Genomic DNA, 22419 nt, shown 5'->3' with positions numbered 1-22419 from the left:
GAAAGAACCCAATTGTCCACCAAGGGCAGAATGTTATGGAGCAACCAGGATGAATGATGTCTGACTTGAGGCCACCGCATGAATGAAGCTCACATCCAGAATGATGAGCAAAAGAAGCCAGATGCAAAATAGTGGACAAAATGCAATCCTTGTTCTATAAAGTTCAAAAACAGAGCCAATCAATAGCATTAGAAATCAGCACAGCTGTTTCTCTTGTAACAGCAGAAAAACCTAAGATTCTGGCTGGGTTCTGTCTCTTTACCTGGGTACTAGTTACACAAGTGTGTTCATTTTGTGGAAATTTGTTGAGCTCAGCCCTTATGACTTCTGCACTTTTCCACATGAATGAATCAATACATGACTATGAATACAGAATTATTCATATATTTTGGAGGAAAAATAGAATATCTCTTCATGCGCTGATGAGACTTAAGGAGGATAGATCCAGAATTATCCCTTCCTGAATACTCCTCTTTCCCCTTCTCCATGCAGACGAGGGTGAGCTATGTGGGGAACCAGTGCGATGGAAAATCCCCCGACGTATAGAACCAAATATAGGGGGACAACCACTGCTCCTAAGCCTCCCAGGATGGCCCCCAAGTAGGAACAGAGGAACCTTCAGGTTCCCCCCACCCCATATCTCTACTCCTTCCTTCATTCCCTAAGCTGCACATTCTCTCAGGACCACATAGCCCTGGTGGTTCTCAGTGCCCCAGAGGCTAAAGCCATACTGACCCAGGCCCTGCATGGTCCAGGCCTCCTATCTGGCTTCCCCCTTGGGGCTCTGTACTTACTGCTCCCTCTGCCTGGAACACCCAGTGCCAGCTCTCCCTATGGACAGGTTCTGGTCTTCCAAGAACCGGCTCTAATGTTACTTCCTCAGAAAGAACAATTGAAAACCATTCCCACGGTCACTTTAAAAAGAAATGTGTAGCATGCAATACTTTCTTAAATGATCGTATTTGTTTATTCTCTCTCTCTTGCTCTCTCTATACACAAACACACACACACAAAATGTAAGTTTCAAGAAAACAGACACTGGGTGTCAGTCACATCTTCACAGCTCTGTCCCCCATACCTGGCACAGAGTAGGCTATGACTGAATACATGCAAATGAATAAATGCCACCTCCTCCAGGAAGCCTTCCCTGACCCTGATAACCCACACACATCTCTCTCCACTGACCTTCTCTAAGATCTGTGTGCTCTCTCACCCACAGGATGTTATCACTCACTTCCTTGTACTGTAGTTGGTTTCAGTACATGCTGCAGTCCCACAGCTAGATCTTATGTCCTGGAGAGCAGAATTTTGGGTTTATGCTCCTTCATAGCTCCAGAACCTAGTGCAGATTCCTGCACATGACAGGAAAGCAATAAACATGGGTTCAATCGATTGAGGAGGAAGGAGAACACAGCAGAAAAGGTGAACTGTGAACTCAGAAGTCCTGACTTTCCACTTACTACCTAGCTGTGTGTCCTTGGAAAAATTACACAGCATCTCTGAGTCTAGCTTCTCAATTTTAAAGCAGGCACATTAATTTTTATTTTATAGAATTTAAAAAGAAGCTATATAAAGCACTATATATATTCCTGTGTGTGTGTTGTGTGTATGTGTGTATATATATGTATATATATGTGTGTGTGTATACATATATGTGTGTATATGTGTGTGTATGTATATATGTGTGTGCATATATATATAAACATATATATTCAGAAATTTTATACATATATATACATATACTCAGAAGTGTCAGGAATTCCCATTGTGGCTCAGTGGTAATGAACCCAACTAGTATCCATGAGGATGCGGGTTCGATCCCTGGCCCCAATCAGTGGGTTGATGATTTGGTGTTGCTCTGAGCTGTGATGTCGGTTGAAGTTGCGGCTTGGATCCCACGTTGCTGTGGCCAAGGTATAGCTCTGATATTTGACTCCTAGGCTGGGAACTTCCATATGCCACAGGTGTGGTCCTAAAAAAAAAGCAAAAGGCAAAAAGAAAAAGAAAAGAAATGTCAGTCCCTCATTGGTGTTTGACAAATGTTTGTCAGCTCTTACTGTAGACATGGACATTTTTCATAACATGCTGATTTTTTTTTTTTTTGGTCTTTTCTATGGCTACACCTGTGGTATATGGAGGTTCCCAGGCTTGGTGTCTAATCAGAGCTGTAGCTGCTGGCCTATGCCATAGCCACAGCAACACAGTATCCAAGCCGCATCTGCAACCTACATCACAGCTCAGGGCAACACCAGATCCCTAACCCACTAAGCAAGGCCAGGGATCGAACCTGCAACCTCATGGTTCCTAGTCGGATTCATTAACCACTGAGGCACAACAGGAACTAGATAACATGCTGATGTTCAACAAAAATTTTCTATCTCTTAATCATCAGTCAGTTCTACTTTTTAAGTGCAAGTCTACAAAAGTTTTGTCAAAATGTTTTTGATAAGTGCAAGTATATAAAACTGGGCATGAGCAACTTGCCACATTTAATCGACTTCAATATTATACCAATTATTACCAATTCAAATTCTCACCATATGCTTCACAGTCAACAAAGTTACTTTAAGAGCTATAGCCATCTTTCAAACTGATCAGCTTGGTGCAAGTAAAGCATGTTTCCTTTAAAAGTCTATGCACTTGCCAAGATGTAAGGCTATTACAATATAACACATTTATACAGGTAGAAATACAGAGAGACTGGCCTGTCCTTTAATCACCTGTTCTGCACTGTGACACCACTGGGCTCACTTAGTCCCCATGTCTTTCATTTCCAGAATTTTGGCAACCAAGTCTCACTAAGATTAGCAACTCGGAGAACTCTGGAGAACTTACAAGCATTTATCTTATCTCATTTGATCCTTAGAGCTGTTATACAGTAAGATGGAGAAATGCAAGCCACATGGTATTATCTACTGGTTGGACTGATTTGTAGCTGTACTACCCAAGGAGGTTGATTAATGAGGCCAGTATTAGCAAGAAGGGAAGTGTGACACAGTACACTGTCCTTGACCAGGTTCAGTTCAACTATTTTTTTTTTTTAAATCAGCTATTGCAAAAAGTCATGGAATGCAAAGTTATCAGCCTCTTAGGAGACACAATACTAAGAGGAGTAGCTTTTCGGAATGCTAAAAGTCAAGGTTGTTTTCAAAATCTCTAAAAACGTAAAATTTTACCCTTAAATCCTGAAGCTGATGGACATGCAAGGCAGGACAGAGCCCTCCAAGACCTCACATGATGCTGGTGTCGCCCATCAGCTTAGCACAAGCCCCAGCTCCCAGAACATTTTTTCCTGGCTCTCTTTACTTGGGTGCCCGCTGCTTGTCCCTCCAGCCCTCATTTAGACGGCACTTCCTCTGGCAAGTGTCCTGCCCTCATAGTTTGCTTCTAGTTGCTCAAGCCCAAACCCTTGGAGTCACCCCAAAGTCCTCATTGTCACTCACATAGAACCTATGATCTATCAAGAATCATGCCAGCCCTGCCTCCAGGAGACAACAGAGTTGTATTTATTAATTAATATCCAATCTGATTTTTATTATGTATAGTGTATTCATTATGTTTTTGTCTGTCTCCTGCCAGTGGAATGTAAGCCTCCCAGGAGAGAAATCTTTGTTTTGTCATGGATACATCCCAGAATCAACACTAGTACCTAACATTGGTAAGAACCCAATAAGTACTTGTTTTATTTATTTATTTTGTTTTTTTAGGGCCACACTCATGGCATATGGAGGGTCCCAGGCTAGGAGTCGAATTGGAGCTGTAGCTGCTGACCTATACCACAGCCACAATAACACCAGATCCGAGCCGCATCTGCAACCTACACCACAGCTCACAGCAACTCCAGATCTTGAACCCACTGAGTGAGGCCAGGAATTGAACCTGCATCCTCATGGATACTAGTCAGATTTGTTTCCACTGAGCCACAACAGGAACTCCAATAAGTATTTATTTTTGTTTTTTTTTTTTTTTAAATATTTTGTAGACTTGTGGCTGCCTGATGGGAGAGGAAGGGAGTGGGAGGGATCGGGAGCTTGGGGTTATCAGACACAATTTAGAATGGATTTACAAGGAGATCCTGCTGAGTAGCATTGAGAATTATGTCTAGATACTCATATTGCAACAGAACAAAGGGTGGGGGGAAAAAGGTATACATGTAAGGATAACTTGATCCCCTTGCTGTACAGTGGGGTAAAAATATATTTTGTTGATGCATAGTTGATTTATTATGTTCTGTCAATTTCTGGTGCACAGCAGATTCAGTCATGCATACATATGATAGTGTGCATCTACTAATCCCAAACTCCCACTCTATCCCTCCCACACTCCTCCTTGGCAACGAGTCTGTCTCTATGTCTTTGAGTCTCTTTCCATTTTGTAGATAAATTCGCTTGTACCACTTTGTTTTGTCTTGTTTGTCTTTTTTTTTTTTTTTTTTTTTTTTTTAGGACCACACCACAGCATATGGAGGTTCCCAGGCTAGGAGTCGAATCGGAGCTACAGCTGCTGGCCTACGCCACAGCCACAGCCACATCAGATCTGAGCCACGTCTGCAACCTACACCACAGCTCAAGGCAATGCCGGATCTTTAACCCACTGAGCTAGGCCGGGGATTGAACCCACACCCTCATGGATACTAGCTAGGTTCTTAACCCACTGAGCCACAATGGGAACTCCCTTGTGTTATATTTTAGATCCCACATGTAAGTGATATCATATGGTATTTTTCTTTCTCTGACTGACTTATTTCTCTTAGTATGATAATCTCTAGGTCCATCCATGTTGCTACAAATGGCATTATTTCAAACTTTCTTGTGGCTGAGTAGTATTCTCTTATATATCTGTACCACATCTTCTTTATCCAGTCCTTTATCAATGGACATTTAAGTTGCTTCCATGTCTTGGCTATTGTAAATAGTTCCGCTATAAACTTAAGGGTGCATGAATCTTTTTTTTTTTTTTTTTTGTCTTTTTGCCATTCCTTGGGCCACTCCCGTGGCATATGGAGGTTCCCAGGCTAGGGGGCTAATCAGAGCTGTAGCTGCCAGCCTACACCAGAGCCACAGCAACGCAGGATCCGAGCCATGTCTGCGACCTATACCACAGCTCATGGCAACGCCAGATCCTTAACCCACTGAGCAAGACCAGGGATCAAACCCACAACCTCATGGTTCCTAGTCAGGTTTGTTAACCACTGCCCCACAACAGGAACTCCATGAATCTTTTTGAAATAGAGTTTTGTCTAGATATATGCCCAGGCAACTCTATTTTTAAGGTTTTTTTTTTTTTTTTTTTGAGGACCCTCCCTACCGTTCTCCATAGTGCTCATTTTTAATGAATGAATGAGTGAATAAGTGAGGGTGAGTTAGGTGCCCCATTGCCAGACCCCATCTCATCCGGCCATCCTCTCATCGTAAGACTCTGTACACTTTAGTGTAATTGGGGTTTATTCCTACTTAAAAACCTATCTTTTAATTATACGTTTGCCCATGAATAAACTCTTGTTGTCCTGTAACGGTTTGCTTGTCCGACCGTTTTGCTAGACTGCAAACCACAAAGAGCCCAGAGCTGGTATGCCTGGCCAACTGCTTGCCCCCAGCACCTGGCACAGTGTCCTACACAGAGAAATAACACATGTATTGAGTGCCAGGCACTCTTCTAATGTTTGCTGTGCACTAATTCATATAAGCCTCACAACCACCCAACGAGGCCTGTTCTATTCTTCTTCTTATTTTATAGATAAGAAAACAAGGAGTTCCCATCGTGGCGCAGTGGTTAACGAATCTGACTAGGAACCATGAGGTTGCGGGTTCGGTCCCTGCCCTTGCTCAGTGGGTTAACGATCCGGCGTTGCCGTGAGCTGTGGTGTAGGTTGCAGACGCGGCTCAGATCCTGCGTTGCTGTGGCTCTGGTGTAGGCCGGCGGCTACAGCTCCGATTAGACCCCTAGCCTGGGAACCTTCATATGCCGCGGGAGAGGCTCAAGAAATGGCAAAAAGACAAAAAAAAAAAAAAAAAGAAAAGAAAAGAAAAGAAAGAAAACAAGACCCCAGGATGTTGAGGCCCAGAGGCACACAGAAAGGGATGGATCTTGGACTCTGACCTAGGACGTCTGGCCCCAGAGTTCAAGCTCTAAACTACTAACTGAATTGCCTCACCTTTATGAGCCACCCAGTAAAACCTGTTTGATAAATGAATCAATGAAATAGGGCTGCCGAGGAAAAGGCAATGCATTCTTTTTGTTGTTGTTGTCTTTTTCTAGGGTCGCACCCACGGCATATGGAGGTTCCCAGGCTAGGGGTCTGAACGGAGCTACAGCTGCAGGCCTATGCCACAGCCACAGCAACACGGGACCCAAGCCACATGTGCGACCCACACCACAGGTCACGGCAACGTCGGATCCTTAACCCACTCAGCGAGGCCTGGGATCGAACCTGCAACCTCTTGTTCCTAGTCGGATTCATTAAACACTGAGCCACGACAGGAACTCCCGGCATTCTTAGACTGTGTAAGTAAAGGGTCAAGATAAGGGAGGCTTGTCCTAGAGGAGACTACATGTCAGGTCAGTTTAGGATGATTCCTTCTGAAAAGGAGATCAGTATGTTGAAGTGGGTCCCTAGACATTAAACCACAATGGCATCCGGTCTAGAGATTGTGAAAGAGTCAGAGACTGCTTTGAGGAGGTGGTGGTTCAAGTTCAGGGAATCCTGTGGGAAGGGGGCCAGTCTGATGCTCTGCCCCAAGCGCAGACCTGGGCTGATGGGTTTAAGTCATGTTAAAAGAGGTCGCTCACTGGGTAGAGGAACTGATAGAGACATTGAAAACCTGGGGGTCCATCAGTGGATGAATGGATAAACAAAAGGCGGTATTCACGTACTATGGGATATCATCCAGCCTTAAGAAGGAAGGAAAAACCTTTTTTTTTTTTTAATTGCTTTTTAGGGCCACACTCTCGGCATATGGAAGTTCCCAGGCTAGGGGTTCCGTCGGAGCTACAGCGCCAGCCACAGCCACAGCCACGCTGGATCTGAGCTGTGTCTGTGACCTACACCACAGCTCACAGCAATGCCAGATCCTTACCCCACTGAGTGAGGCCAGGGATCGAACCACAACTTCATGATTCCTAGTTGGATTCGTTTCCGCTGTGCCACATCAGGGAACTCCAAAAGAAGGCAATTCTGATATGTTTACAGTGTGGATGAATCTTGAAGATAATGTGCTAAGTGAAATAAGCCAGGCACAAAGGAACAAATCTATAGAATTCCGCTTCCTTAAGTTACCTAGAGCAGTCAAATTCACAGAGATAGAAAGACCAGTGGTTACCAGGGTATGAGGGGACAGAGGAAAAGGGAGCTATAGCTTAATAGGTATAATTTCTGTTTGGGATGATGAAAAAGTTCTGGAGCTGAATGGTGGGAAGTTTGCGTTACAATGTGAATGTACTTAACGCCACAGAGCTGGACAGTTAAAAATGGTTAAGATGGTGACATTTATGTTATGTATTTTACCACAATAAAATAAAATCAACAAGGTCTACCCTGTGAGGTAGTGAGGTCCCCATCACTGGCAGTGAACAAGGGGAGGCTGGACATCAGGGAAAACATGGGGGCATTCTTGAGTTTGGGTGGGAGTTGGACTGGATGGCCCTTAAGAGCCCTTTCCATTGATTAAGTTTTCATGTAACACTTATTGGGCACTCGCTAGGCAGGCATTATCTCACTGACTCTCCACCACTCTGTAAGATAGCGCTGCCCTAACCCCACCTCATACACAGGAAGTGGAGGCTTAGAGATCTCAAGTCATTTGCTCAAGGCCTCCCAGGTACTTAGCATAAAGCAGAGGATGGAAACTCCAGGGAGAAGGATGGAAGCTATAGAACACAGATGACACTGAGGAGGAAAACCAGAGGGTGGTGACTTACATAAGGTCAAACTGACCTTGTATCTGTGCCCAGGTCTTCCAGTACCGTCTGGGGCTCTTCCAGTAACTCCATCCTGCCTCTCCACTCTTCCCTCCTCCACCCTGGGCATCAAAGGCTGCATGGGGACCCTTCTGTTCAGTCCCAGAAGGGGCTACGCTGTCCTCAGCAAGACACGTCCTCAAACAGCTTCTGAGGATGTTACTAAGACCAGGATGTCCTATGAGAGGAATAAAGCCTGGACCAACTCTGCTGCACCATTACTGTTCTTTCAGGGGCAATGTTCCTGATTAATAAGCAGGTTATCTTGTTTTTTCCATCATTAGTTCCCATGGTACAACCTCTGCATTCCCTCACTTAAAAGGTGATTATAAACTGTGGTGTGAGAATACAAGCTCTTCCATGGACTCGAAGTCCATTTTAATTTTAGGAGCCTTGCACATTGTATTTGAGAGGGTCTTTAAACACTTTGAAGCAGCATTTTGTACCTATAGGAGGTGAGGGATGCACACAAAATTTATTGTGGTGGTCATGATTTTGCCGTGTATGTACATCAAGTCATTATGCTGTACACCTTACACTCATACAGTGCTGTTTGTCAATTATATATCTCTGTCTCTTTTTTTCTTTTTATGGCTGCACCTGCAGCATATGGAAGTTCCTGGGCTAGGGTTCAAATCAGAGCTGCAGCTGTCAGCAACAGCCACAGCAACCCGGATCCAAGCTATGTCTGCCACCTACGCTGCAGCTTATGGCAACGCCTGATCCTTAACCCACTGATCAAGGCCAGGAGTCAAACCCGCATCCTCACAGACACTATGTCGGGTTCTTGACCCGTTGAGCCACAACAGGAACTCCTGTCAATTATATCTCAATAAAACTGGGGTGGGGGAGGAAATGGGCTAGTCAGAAATGGTCTTGAAATCTGAAGTAAGAGTCACAGATAGAAACCTCAGTGGCACCTGTCTGTGCAGAGATGATGAGGCAGCTTGCCGCAAAGCCTCACGGTCCCATCTTATGACGTGGATGAAGCCAGGACACAAAGGGGACGAGAGTGCTGGTGGCATGACCACATTTCGGTGCCATTGGCTGGACGGTTGTGCAAAGCCCGGTTGCTTGTCCTGAGGCTACAAAACATCTGATTCATCTGGTTCCCATGGTTCTGGCTCTGTGGTCACCAGGTCACCCTCTGACTTCCATGAAGGTTTCCCTGCAGAGAGGGGCCATGCAAGGCCTCGCACATTTATTTTTCACTGTGATGCATGGGTAATCTGGCATTCACATGCCACATATTAATTTTGTGGGTCTGATAAATATGAACCAGTCCCCGAGAAATCAAAATACTCTCAGGGCACCAACAAAAGCAAGTGTCTGAGTTTAGAGGGCGTGGCCTATACCTTGGACTGTGTGGTCAGTCACCTTGCTGTCAGTGAAGGCCACCCACAGGAAGTAGCTACACCTCCAGTGGTCACACCCAGAGAATGGCTTATTCATTTGACACAACGTTTTTCAACACCATCTTAGCTGCTAGCCACTGTGCTGAGCTGAGAGGACACCAGGCCTCTGCTTTCTCCTAGCCTCTTGTTTTGTTTTCTAAAGCAACTTTCAGAGAAATTCCAGTGACAGCCCTTTCTTACCTCTTCGCAGACCAAAAAACTACCTTGTAAAAAAATAAAAGATCTGCAGTCCTATTTTGTAAAACCTTTGGGGTGGCTGACATGAAGTTTGTCTTTTTTTTCTCTCTCTCTGTCTTTTAGGGCTGCACCTGCAGCATATGGAAGTTCCCAGGCTAGGGGTCGAATTGGAGCTGCAGCTGTCTGCCTACACCACAGCCACAGCAATACCAGATCTGAGCCGCATCTGCAACCTATACTGCAGCTTGTGGCAACAACAGATCCTTAACCCACTGAGCGAGGCCACAGATCTACCTCATGGATACTAGTCAGGTTCTTAACCCACTGAGCCACAACAGGAACTCCCAAGGCTGTCTTCTAATGAGTGGTTCTCCCTGATGGGGCCCTTCTTGAAATCCAGCTCCGTCTTTGCTGATGATGCCAGGACAGAGGAGCCAGAGGGAGCTGCCATGGTTCTGACTCCAGCAGGACTGTCTGGAGCCAGGTGAGGACCTCCTGGAAAGCGTGCAGGATGCATGGGTGCCGTGGGGGTGCAAGAGCACTCAAGAGACAAACTCTCCCACAGCTCCAAGCTGTTATGGAGTAACCAGGGATCCAGCTGGGTTCTGAGGTTTTCCCTTTCAGACTAACTCTGTTCAGCAGTGTCCAGCATAGTTGATGCCATTGTTCAAAGAAGGGCTCCTTAGCGGGTGTGAGACGGAAGCTGCTGGCAATTCCATCACTTGTTCATGTACCATATTTAACCTCCCAAGAGGCTCCTACAGGGAAGATCTCAGCTCTATTTATCTCCCAAGGACTTGCAGGTCCTTAGGGTTGATTAAGGGAAGGGCGGGTTCAGCCTTGTATCAGAAACCATCCGCTCTCAGGCTGGAGACACGTGTGTGAAGGGAGATGTCTCAGAGAGGTGGCGGGGACAGTAAGATAAGCTGGGAGTGACCAGCCAAGGTGAGCACACCCATCCCAGAACCCAGGGGTTGGGGGGAGGCTCTTAAAGGGGCTATGTGAGTTGTTTTTGTTTCCCAGATGTGCTTTGATTGTTGAGAACATTCAACTGTATGACGGTGGCCTACAGGGTGAGAGGATGACTGTCCATCCATCATTGAGGGCATGGCAGGCATCATCCGGGGCAACTAATAGCATTTGTTCTTTTCATAGTCTCTACGGGACCGTTTGTAAAGTGTCGCCACTCTACATAGGTCATTCAGAAGCAAGAGTTCAAGGTGTTGTTGAAATAAAGCAGGGCTGCACAAGAATTGCTTCCTACTAAAATACAGATTCTGGAGTTCCCATCGTGGCTCAGCAGTAACAAACCCAACTAGTATCCATGAAGATAAGGGTTCGATCCCTGGCCTCACTCAGTGGGTTAAGGATCCGGTGATGCCAAGCTGTGGTGTAGGTCAGAGACGTGGCTCTGATCTGGTGTTGCTGTGGCTGTGGTGTAGGCTGGCAGCTACAGCTCCAATTTTGACCTCTAGCCTGGGAATTTCCATATGCTGCGGGTGAGGCCTTAAAAAGACCAAAATAATAATAATAATAATAATACAGATTTCCAGGGACTGCTCCCAAAGATTCTGATTCAGCAGGTCTGGGGTAGGACCCAGTATGCACTTTAGCAACTCTCCTCACCACTACCACTGCCTCTCTGACACACCCACACACACTCCAGGTGATTCTGACATGCAATATCTGAGGACCCCACTTTGCAAAGGCCTGTAAATAGGGCCCTGGGCTTGTCAATTAAAGGCCTGGATTTGGGAGAAGCTGTGTGACTTCGGAGAAGCCCCTTTCCCTCTCTGGGCCTTCCTTTCTGGGTCTCTAGAATGAGGGAACCCATCTTTGGACCCTCTCCAGGACCAATATTCTAAGAGTTTAAGCCCACTGGCAATACCCTCCCAAGGCCCTGGGAGTTCCAAAGTTCTTAGAATGGGAACTGACCCTCAGACTGAGCTCTCCCCTAAAGAGGGTCAGGTGACAAATCACAGAGCTTTCTCCCATTCCCTTCTCAGACTTAGGTCTCTCAGGAGAGACAAGACCACACTTCAGTCTAATACAACCCCCTTCCTCCCGGAGTAAGTCTAAGCCCTTCCACAGGCATAATTTATTTTTAGACTTGTGTAAGGCAGGGCAAAGGATGAGCCTCCCCTTTTACTGGAAAGACTGAGGCTCACTGAGATGGGCAAGCCAAGGGACAGCCCATCTCTCCTGGATTCCTAGGCGCTTATCTCCATCCTCTTGGCTTTTTTGTTGCAGTGACATTGACTCACTGGGAGCCACCCTCTGCTCGGCATCAGCTAGAGATAAAGACATCACCCTGGGTAAGGCTTATGAACAGGCCTTCTCTCTTCCACAGTATTTCTATGCATTGACCTCCCATATACACATCGCAGGAATGATCTGCACAGACCCTGCACCGTTCATAATAAGTGAGACCCTCCTTTTGAAAGGAATTTGGAACTTTTGTCCTATGTGTTTTCATTAGATCTGGACACCACCAACTGATAACATTAAATGAGCCATAATTTCCTACACTCAGAGCCTTGGAATGTAGTTGGAAATCACCACCCCTCCTTGTCACTGCCTGGTCATTGCAAAAGGAAAGAAAAATGAAGAACTGGACATACACATAAGAAAATCTTTATCTGTGATACTTGAGTTTCGGGGCTTCGTTTTATACCCTCCCTTCCCTGCCCTCATCTGGTTTTGAAAGAGTAGGACTGATATAATATTCCCAGCTCTGCAAACCCTCCTGGGCCCCCAGTTTTCTCAGATGTATAAGGTTGTTACAAAGGCTTCACTAAGAATCCCTTGCTGGAGTTGCCGTTGTGGCTCAGTGGGTTAAGAACCTGACATAGTGCTTGTGAGGATGCAGGTTCCATCCCTGGCCTCGCTCAGTGGGTTAAGGATCCAGCATTGCTTGCAAGCTGCAACATAGGTTGCACATGTGGTTTGGATCCGGCATTGCTGTGGCTGCGGTGCAGGCCTCAGCTGCAGCTCCAATTCAACTCCTAGCCCAGGAATTTCCATATGCTGCAGGTGCAGCCGTAAAAAAAAAAAAAAAAAAAAAAAACACAAAAAACTCTTGCTGTATCTTGGGAAATTCTTGTATAAAACCACAAAATCTTCCAGTAGATGCTGTATAACTGTTCTAAGTTTACAGTTTCTATCTTAGGGTTATTCACACATTTCATCTATTGGCAACTCGGTTCTGTGGCAAGAGCCCTGTGTCAAGAGCAAAAGCCTTGACCTTGATAGAGAACACAGCTTTGTAATAAATGAAGCTGTTCTTTCTTTTCTACCTGTACCACCTTCCAGACTTGAAGCCAGCACTTCAGAACATCACCAAAAGCCAGAAAAGAAGTGGAGGGAAAAAAAGGGGGTTGGGGAACAGCCAAAATAGATGCCATGAAGCATGTGTGTTCCTTTATCTTAGGGAATCCTCTTAGTGTGAACCCCACACACTGATTATTTTACAAACAATTCCAAGAAAACAATTCCTGCTAAAGCCATCAGCAAGAAAGAGGATGTTGCTTATAGACAGGCACTGACAGCACAACTTGTAGCAACTCTTAGAAATAGCAGAGCTGGGAAAGCTGTAACTAGATACTGTGTTCTCTTTAAGTACATAGAACATTCTAGAAATTTTTCTAGTCCAAATCATTACAATGTAAAAACGTCAAAGAAATTAAAAACTCTCACCTGAGAAGACTCGTTCACCAGAAAGTGGTTAAGTTTAACTGTAGTTAAATATTTATTATCAGTAGCTCTTAAGTCAAGTCCCTGGAGTGTGCTGGTTAATAGAATACAGGTGAGTAGAAAACAAGAGCTGTTTCCCTAGAACCCCCTGAACCAGGCTTGGCTAAATGACTCCCAGAACCTTTTTCTATATTTTTAGACTTTGAGGAATTATCTAATTTTGCAATAGAACCTGCCACTCTTTCCAAACATAGTGTTATCTATTTAAGTTTGGGGAGGGGTGAGGGTATAGTTAAAAGTAAACTAAAACTAACTTTTAAAGAATTTCTTAACTCTCTGCAATCCTTGAAAAATAACTGGTTTCTTATTACAAATGTGATTGTCAAATGTTGTGAAAATTTCAGGAAACAGATAAGGAAACCCAACGGGGAGTTCCCGTTGTGGCTCAGTGAGTTAAGAATCTGATATAGTGTCCATGAGGATTCAAGTTCAATCCCTGGCCTCACTCAGGTGGGTTAAGGATCCAGCATTGCCACGAGCTACGACATAGGTCACAGATGCAGCTCGGATCCTATGTTGCTGTGGCTGTGGTGTAGGCTGGCAGTTGCAGCTCTGATTTGAGCCCCCCTAGCCTAGGAATTTCTGTATGCCACAGGTGTGGCCCTAAAAAAAAAAAAAAAAAAAAAAGTAAAACTTATAATTTCATCCAAAGAGTTTGGGCTATGGACATACATCCTTCCAATCTTTCAAAGCATTTTAATTGAACAAGAGGTACATAAATACATATACCTTTTAAACACAATTAGAGCATCATATATAAAAGGAAATTTCCCGTTGACCATCTTTCATAATCCTAGACCCTTCCCTCTATTGAATTGACCAACCATTCTTGGGAGTTTGGTGTGTTTTCTTTCAGACCTTATAATTATTATATTAATGTATGTGCATATTATGTGTCGTGTTTACACAAGAGGCATCATGCTATAAGTATGATTTTGAAATTTAACAATGTTTTGGATATCTAATCGTGTTACTCTATAGACCAAGTATGTTTCTTTTAACTGCTGATACTGTATTTTATTTATTACTTTCTCTCCTTTTAGTAGATACTTAGGCTCGTTAACAATTTTTCACTACCTCCAACAGTGTTGCCATAAATGTCTTATATGTATTTTCCGTATCTTGAGAGTGTAAATTCCCACCAGAGGAAATTGGGGATTTAAAGCTATGCCCACATTGCCTCCCAGGTGGCTGAGCCTTTTTGGAGTATGAAAACAGAGTCTAAAATTTCCTTGTTCTCAGACTCTCTGTGACTCTTCACCTACCAGACGTTTCACAGTGGCCAGTGTATTAGGGGTAAAGCGATATTTCTTCAAAGTTTTCATTAGTGGTTACCCAGTAAAAACTGTGTTCAAGCATCTTCTTACATGTTTTTCCTCTTTTATAAATTGCCTATTCATATTCTTTGCTCATTTTTCTAAAGGGTGTTTAGCTCTTTTCCACATTTATCTGTTATACTCATTCCCTCTGTTACATAAGTTGCAAAATTTTCTTCCAGTCTTTAACTCATCTTTCACATTGTTTGAAGGAACTTTTTATATGGTTCCTTTTTTTTTTTTACAGTTTAGATGACATTTATTCATTAATTTAATTTAAATTGTTCAGCCTTTTACTATATGAGTTTTTATTTCCATGACTTATTTAAGATTTCTCTTTCCCTGGGATCATAATGATATTTCCCTACACTTTTTCCCCAAATACTTTAAAATTTATGTTTTGAGAATTAAGGTTTTTAATTCATCTAAACTATAATTTTGTGTATCATGTAAGGTAGGGATTTATTTTTTATTTGGTCAACATACAGCCGATTCTCTTAATACCATTTGTGGAATAGACCATTTTCCCTGCCCAAGTGAAATACTGTCTGTATCATATACTAATTTCCTATCATTGTTTCTGGATTTTTTTTTTTCTTTTTCTTTTTCTTTTTACAACTATACCTACAGCATATGGAAATTCCCAGGCTAGGGGTTGAATCAGACCTGCAGCTGCCAACCTACACCACAGCCACAACAATAAATCTGAGCTGCATCTATGACCTATGCCACGGCTTGCAGCAGTGCCAGATCCTTAACCCACTGAGTGGGGCCAGGGATTGAACTTGAATCCTCATGGACACTATGTCAGGTTCTTAACCTGCTAAACCACAACGGGAATTACCGGATTCTTTTTTTTTTTTTTTTTAATATTTTTTTTATTTTTTATTTTCCCACTGTTTTTTTATATATATTTTTAATATTTTTTTACCAGATTCTTTCTTAAATCATGTATTACTGACCTAGTTCTAGTCTAGTCTTATAAGAAAATGACACTGATTTACTTGCTCTGCAGTGTATGTGTGTGTGTGTTTACAACCTGGTTTTGTTTTACAATCTGCTGTTTTTACTGAAAAACTGCAGCAGGAGAGTGGATCCATTCTGAGAATCATACAATGACTCTCAGACAGTAACAATTAAAGGAAACTGGAGTTCCTGTCGTGGCACAGCAGAAACAATCCAACTAGGAACCATGAGGTTGGGGGTTCGATCCCTGGCCTCGCTCAGTGGGTTAAGGATCCGGCGTTGCCGTGAGCTGTGGAGTAGGTCACAGATGCACCTCTTATCCGGTGTTGCTGTGGCTCTGGCGTAGGCAAGCAGCTGTAGCTCCGATATAGACCCCTAGCCCAGGAACCTTCTTATGCTGCCAGTGCAGCCCTAAAAAAGGACAAAAGACAGGAAAAAAAAAAAAAGAAAAAGAAAAACAATTAAAAGATACTAAAAACAATTAAAAGAAACTAAAGCTATGCATATCCACATGGCTAATTTCCCAAAGGTAACACTGAGCAAAAGAAAAAAAAAAAAAAAAACAAGCTGCATAAACATGTAATGAAGAATAACATTTATATAAAGCTTAAAAACATGTAAAACAATATTTGAATAGTTAAGGAATACACATGTAATGCAAACTAAAAGGAAATGAACGTGAATGATAAAAACCAAATTCAAGGTTAAAGGTGGATATACCATGAAGCTTATGAAGCTTAAGTTCAAGCCTATTACTTAGGCAGAACCCTTTTGAGATCCTGTACTTGAATTTGATTTCATAACTGTGTACTTTTTTTCCTTGTTTTTGTCTTTTTGAGGACCGCACTGGCGGCATATAGAGGTTCCCAGGCTAGGGGTCTAATCTAATTATAGCCATTGCCGCCGGCCTACGCACAGCCACAGCAACGCCAGATCCAAGCCACATCTGCAACCTACACCACAGCTCAGGGTAACGCCAGATCCTTAACCCACTGAGCAAGGCCAGGGATCAAACCCCCAACCTCATGGTTCCTAGTCGGATTCGTTTCTGCTGCGTCATGATGGGAACTCCCTTTTTTTTTTCTCCTTCTTGAAGAGGCTCTCCTCTTCCAAACTGTATCAGACTCAAGCTTATCCCTAGAGGAGAATAGAAAAGGGGGAGGGGTGGAGGGAGGAGAGAAAAGGAAAATAGGGGAAAACAAAGAGCCTCTTCCAAAAGATGCTTGTTCCTCAGTGCCTGACTTGGCATTACCGGCCAGCCCTTGGGCACTTGTGCATGAAGCTATGTTTATGATAAACCAGAGAGTATAGCAGCTCTTGGATTGGACAGTGCAGTTCCTTGTACAGCTCCAGGCCTGGAGGACATTTAACACAAGTCACCTGCGGGGGAGGAGTTCCCAGGAGAGCTGCCTGCTGCTATACTTCACCCTTACTTGGTCCCTTCTTCCAGCCCTGGTGTGTCATTCATGCAAACACAGTGCTCAAAACACACAGTGTGGCCAGAGAAGTCCTCCAGGCCAGAGGCTGAGTGCTTTGGGATTGCATCCAGGAGGACAGTTTGAGACACGAGGGCACACTAGAACCACGATTCTCTTTCAGTTTCTTAAGCTTCCAAACTAAATCTCACTTCTTTTACTCACAGCATATACGTTTTCTTCTTTAAACAAACCAACGAGAATAAAACAAATGACAGTGAATTTAACAACAGAAATGTACATTATGAACATCTTTCCATGTTATTAAATATTCTTCTACTTTTTTTTTTTTTTTAAGCCATGCCCATGGCATGAGGAAGTTCCCAGGTCAGGGATAAAGCTGCACCACAGCAGTGACAAAGCAGAATCCTTAACTGCTAGGCCACAAGGGATCTCCTCTTCTGGAACATTTTTAAAAGCTACCTAGGACATGTCAAAATTGATTAGTCACTATTAGACATTTAGATTGGTTCCAGTTTTTGCTCAATGCAAACATCACTTCAACAAACCTCCGGCATACAGCCCTAATTATTTTTTTAGAAAAAAATTCCCATGAGTGGACTTCCTTTGTCAAACCCACTGAATAGGAGTTCCTGCTGGGACCAGTGGCTTAAGGATCTGGCATTGCTACAGCTGTGGTATAGGTAGCAGCTTTGGCTTGAATTCCATCCGCGGCCCGGGAACTTCCATATGCCACAGGTGCAGCCGAAAAAGAAAAAACAAACAAACAAGCAAACCACACAGAATATGTTCAAGGCTTTTGAGATAGGTTGACAAGTAAACCTCCAAAAAGGTTGCATTAATATACATGTCAGTATATGAATATTCTGTTCCCCAAACTGAAACCAATGCTAAATGTTTACATTAAACAAACACATGCTGTCCGTTGGATAGACCAAAAAAAAAAAAAAAAAAAAAAAAAAGCATCTCATAGCTTTAATTTGCCATCAGTCCAAGATTCGATTGCCACATGTTCACTGGACGTGTTTCTTCTGAGTTGATTCACTTTTCTTGTGTTTTGCTCTGTCCTCCTTTGAGACATTCCTTTTTCTCGTGGTTTATAAGAGCGTCTTATAACATTAACTCTTTCTTTTCCATGTACGTTAATACTTTCCTTTCTGTTTTGCCATTTGCCTATACATTTATTGTTGTTTTGACATACAAACATTTTAAAACCAGATATGTAAATTTTTCTTTTTTTTTTTTTTTTTTTTTTTGCTTTTTAGGGCTGCACCAGTGGCATATGGAGGTTCCCAGGCTAGGGGTCAAATCAGAGCTACAGCTGCCGGCCTACACCGCAGCCACAGCAACGCAGGATCCAAGGTGCATCCTTCGCCTACACCACAGCTCATGGCAATGTTGGATCCTTAACCCACTGAGCAAGGCCAGGGATTGACCCCAAAACCTCGTGATTACTAGTCAGATTCGTATCCACTGAGCCACAATGGGAATTCCTCAATTTTTTTTTTAATTTCTGATTCTGTCTTGGGTATTTTTAAAGAGTCTTTTGCCCAAAGAGTATTTAAATGTTCACCAATACTTTCCCCCAGTACTTCCATGGTTTTATTTTTGAAACTCTCTTTTTTTCCAAACAGTTTAATCATTTCATGAAAGTCACCTTTTTCTTACTGACTTTAAATGGGACTTTAATTATATACTGACTTGGATCTCTCTCTGGACTTTTCTGTCTTAACTGATGTGTATTCTTTTGCTAGCGTTATGTTAATTATTGTAATTATGGTGTACCCAATTCTAGTATTATGGAAAGTCCTCATTATTTCTTTATTTTGGGATTTGGTTTTCTTGGTTTTGTTTCAAGAATAGTTTGGTTATACTTGGATGTGTGTTCCTCCAGAATTTTTTTCTTTATTTTGTAATATTATGAGCGTTAATGATTTTTCTTCAACCCAAATGTGGTCTTGACCAAATGATGTGGTTGGAGAAGAGAGAAAAAGTATAAAGAAACACTTATCAAACTAGGTAAAATCTTACAGATTTTTTTTGCTCTAAGCATTTCCAAATAACCAGACCTTAAATTCTTCCAATATGTTCCAAAGTCCTACCACCCATGTGATAAATGAGAACCTTCTGTGTAAAAGGAGAAATGGAGACAATACAAGGCCGTCAGGGTGGAAATAAAAGAATAAGAACAGAATCTGAAATTAAGAGGAACACAAAGACACAGGAAATCAAAATGCTGAAAGGAACCTAAAAAAATTATCCAAGGTTTTCATTTTCATTCATTTTTCATTTCTATAAACAAAAACTCTGTTTTTAAAGAAACCACTGACATTTTTTAGTATATCCCCTAATCTAATCTGTGGTACATAGGACTTAGATTTCAGGGAGACGCAGAATTACAGAATCTTCGAGTTCATGTTCTGCCCAATGAAGGAATCTGCTTGTAGCTCTTCTAGGGGTCTGTCCAGCCTCTGCACGCCTACTGCTTGCCAAGGCCCTAATTCACTACTTCACTAAGCTCTTTTATGTTTAAACAGTCTAATTATTAGAAGGTTCTTGCTGCTATAATGTGACAGTCTGGCTCCTAGGATTCCCCTCCCCCACTCTTTGACCTGTTTTTGCATTTTCGAGCCAACATAGGACTTCACTGCTTTGGAGCCGGCTCTTCCGTCCCCCTTCTTTTTTTTTTTTTTTTTTTTTTTGTCTTTTTGTCTTTTTGTCGTTGTTGCTATTTCTTGGGCCGCTCCCGCGGCATATGGAGGTTCCCAGGCTAGGGGTCCAATCGGAGCTGTAGCCACCGGCCTACGCCAGAGCCACAGCAACGCGGGATCCGAGCCGCGTCTGCAACCTACACCACAGCTCACGGCAACGCCGGATCGTTAACCCACTGAGCAAGGGCAGGGACTGAACCCGCAACCTCATGGTTCCTAGTCGGATTCGTTAACCACTGCGCCACGACGGGAACACCTTCGCCATGACGGGAACTCCCCCCTTCAGTTTTATCTTCCACAGGCTTGTCATTCCTGATTAGTCCTTTGGGGACCTAGTTCTTGATTCTCTACACCCCGGCCTCTCCTCTGCAAGTGTTGGAAAATAGCTAATATTTCTTTTAAAGGGGAAATGCAGAAGCAATTCTCCAGATTGCATCAGACCAGTGCCATAAATTGGGAGTACTTCATTCCTTACTTGGTGAATGCACCTCAGGTTATAGTTGTGTTTGAGATAACAAACTCAAGCTTCAGCCATCGGACCTTGTCATCAAGGAAACAAGTTTGGTCCTTTGCACCAAAGCAAGAGAAGAGATCTCACGGGGGAAGATGAACTCCCAACAGACTTTGGTGAAATATGGGGGGAGTCTTTAAAGCTGAGAAATGGGAGAGGGAGGACCTTTCCTTGGAAACCTGAAGACTCCAGGCTGTGGAATCATGGGTGCTGTGAAAGCTCCTGTGCCCAGGGAAAGTGGGAGCCTGCCCACCAAAGAAGATACTCCTGGATGCATCACTTTGGGGGCTCCTTGTTCCAGGCATAGGTTTCTGCCCAGGCAGGCAGCTTTTGGGAATTGAGCTTTTGCCACTTTTCAGTCTCAGGATTGGTTGGGAGCAGGGAGGACTTAAATTTCTGTTTTGTCTATGCCAACATGTATGCCTGTCTACGCAAAATGGAAATTAATACTCAGGCCCCAATTACTCTGCGACTAGTACACTTGGGGTCCTGCAGAGCCTCAGTCGGGCCCTTCAGGCATCTCCTCTCTAATCCACAGAGAGCCTGACACCTGGGATCCCTCCTCCGGCTCATCTTTCCCTTTCCCTCCCCCACGGAGCCTGCCATCAGCACCTCAGGCCGACTGCGCAGGCGTGGGGGCAGGAGGCTGGCGGGACCCCTCCATGGAGCCGTGGCCCTGGGCTACGCCACAGCAGCGGTGCAGATCCAGAAACTGGCGGCCTCTCTGGAGCGTCTGATCGGCCCTCTCCTGCTGCCTTCAGACCGGAAAAAATCAGGCAGAGTCACAAATCGGCCCTGCTTGAAATTCACCGGGAGGCCTAATTACAGAGCTAGGGATCTCAGTTTTCTGTGTTGCCCTAAATCCCGGCATAGACCTTAGTGAATTAAGTCAGAAACTAAACATTGGCTTTCCGGCGAGGGAGGAGGCAAGAGGAGGGTGTGGGGGAGGGCGGGACCTCTTTGAGCTTCCATTGGTAGACGAGGAGCATGTGATCCTAAGGGATCCAGGATCTTCCTGAGCACAAAGCACACAGATGAGTCTTCCACTAGTTCATTGTTCGAGGGCCACGCCCACCTCACCTTTTGAGGGGCTTTGTTCTCTCAATCTGTCTCCAATGTGAAATTCATTTTGGAGGAGATTACATACATATCATACACTGCTAGTCTTCCTGGAAAATTAAGTCACTGAAAAAATACACGACAAACGGATTTGTCTGAACTTTCCCACCATCTAAGGATGAGAGATGGGGTTAAGAGGTGCTTTCTTGCTTTGGTTCAAGCCAGCTGGGAAGAAGGTCTCCCTTTGCCACGTATGCAGCGGAGCCCAGGGCTAATGCTTATAGAAATAAAGGGAAGGAGAGAGGGGGGGCAGCATCCTGTTTTCACATCTGCCCCAGGCTCAGCCCTGAGCCCCAAGACTCTCAGGTGAGAAGGAGTGAGTATGGAAAAAGAGAGCATAAGCGCTACGCAGGGGGACACAACCCAAGCCCTCCCTTTTACCCCCTTAGCCTCCACTAAGGTTTGAGATGTTTGTGGAAGGGTTGCCTTGTGTGCCTAACTTTTGTGTATCTTTTCTCCCAAACTCATACTCACAACTCATCCCTGGTCTCCAGATAAAAACAAGTCTTGAATGAATGAAGAAACCTCTAATGCTCATCCCACAGGTTCTCAGTGAGAGGCTGGGGTCTTTGGGGATGTTTCCGCTGACTGATCAACACTGGGGAAGCTTTTTAGCTATAGATAGATGGATGGGTGGATGGTTAGATAGATAGATAGATAGATAGATAGATAGATAGATAGAATATTATTTTTAAATAATAATAAATAAATAACCCAATCAAGAGTTGGGTTTGCTTTCTGTTCTAGACTGGACATTTACACTCTGGGTTAGAATATTCCCACAAAGCTCATGCACAAGTTATCTAACGACTTGAGTTTTTTTTTTTTTTTTTTTAATGTTTTAGCATGGCAAGTATCCAGCAAATACAAGAGAAGAGAGAGCCCCCTGTATCCATCGCTCGGCTTCAAGAAATTCAACTCACCGCTGATTTTGTGCCATTTACACTGCATCCGTTCACTATGCACCCTTCTCCCCAACCAGGATTATTCTGAAGCAAACAAAACACATCACTGTTATTTTATCCCTAAATATAGAGTGTATCTCTAACAGATAACATC

At 43.7% G+C, this 22419-nt stretch overlaps 1 long non-coding RNA gene across 1 annotated transcript; it reads left to right on the top strand.

Moving 5' to 3' along the window:
* The first annotated feature begins 3579 nt into the window (after positions 1–3579).
* Positions 3580–22415, top strand: LOC146396449 (uncharacterized). Its single transcript, XR_014828340.1, has 3 exons — positions 3580–3658; positions 11799–11863; positions 22206–22415. It is a non-coding gene; the product is annotated as an uncharacterized LOC146396449 (long non-coding RNA).
* The last annotated feature ends 4 nt before the right edge of the window (positions 22416–22419 follow it).

Source organism: Sus scrofa, chromosome 14, assembly GCF_054392235.1.
Source record: "Sus scrofa isolate SSC_HxYL_T2T_F1_AM1 chromosome 14, Sscrofa_HxYL_maternal_Yorkshire_Landrace_v2.0, whole genome shotgun sequence".
NCBI lineage: Eukaryota > Metazoa > Chordata > Mammalia > Artiodactyla > Suidae > Sus > Sus scrofa.
Note: the sequence above shows the minus strand (reverse complement) of the source record. Positions and strands in the feature narration are given on the sequence as shown.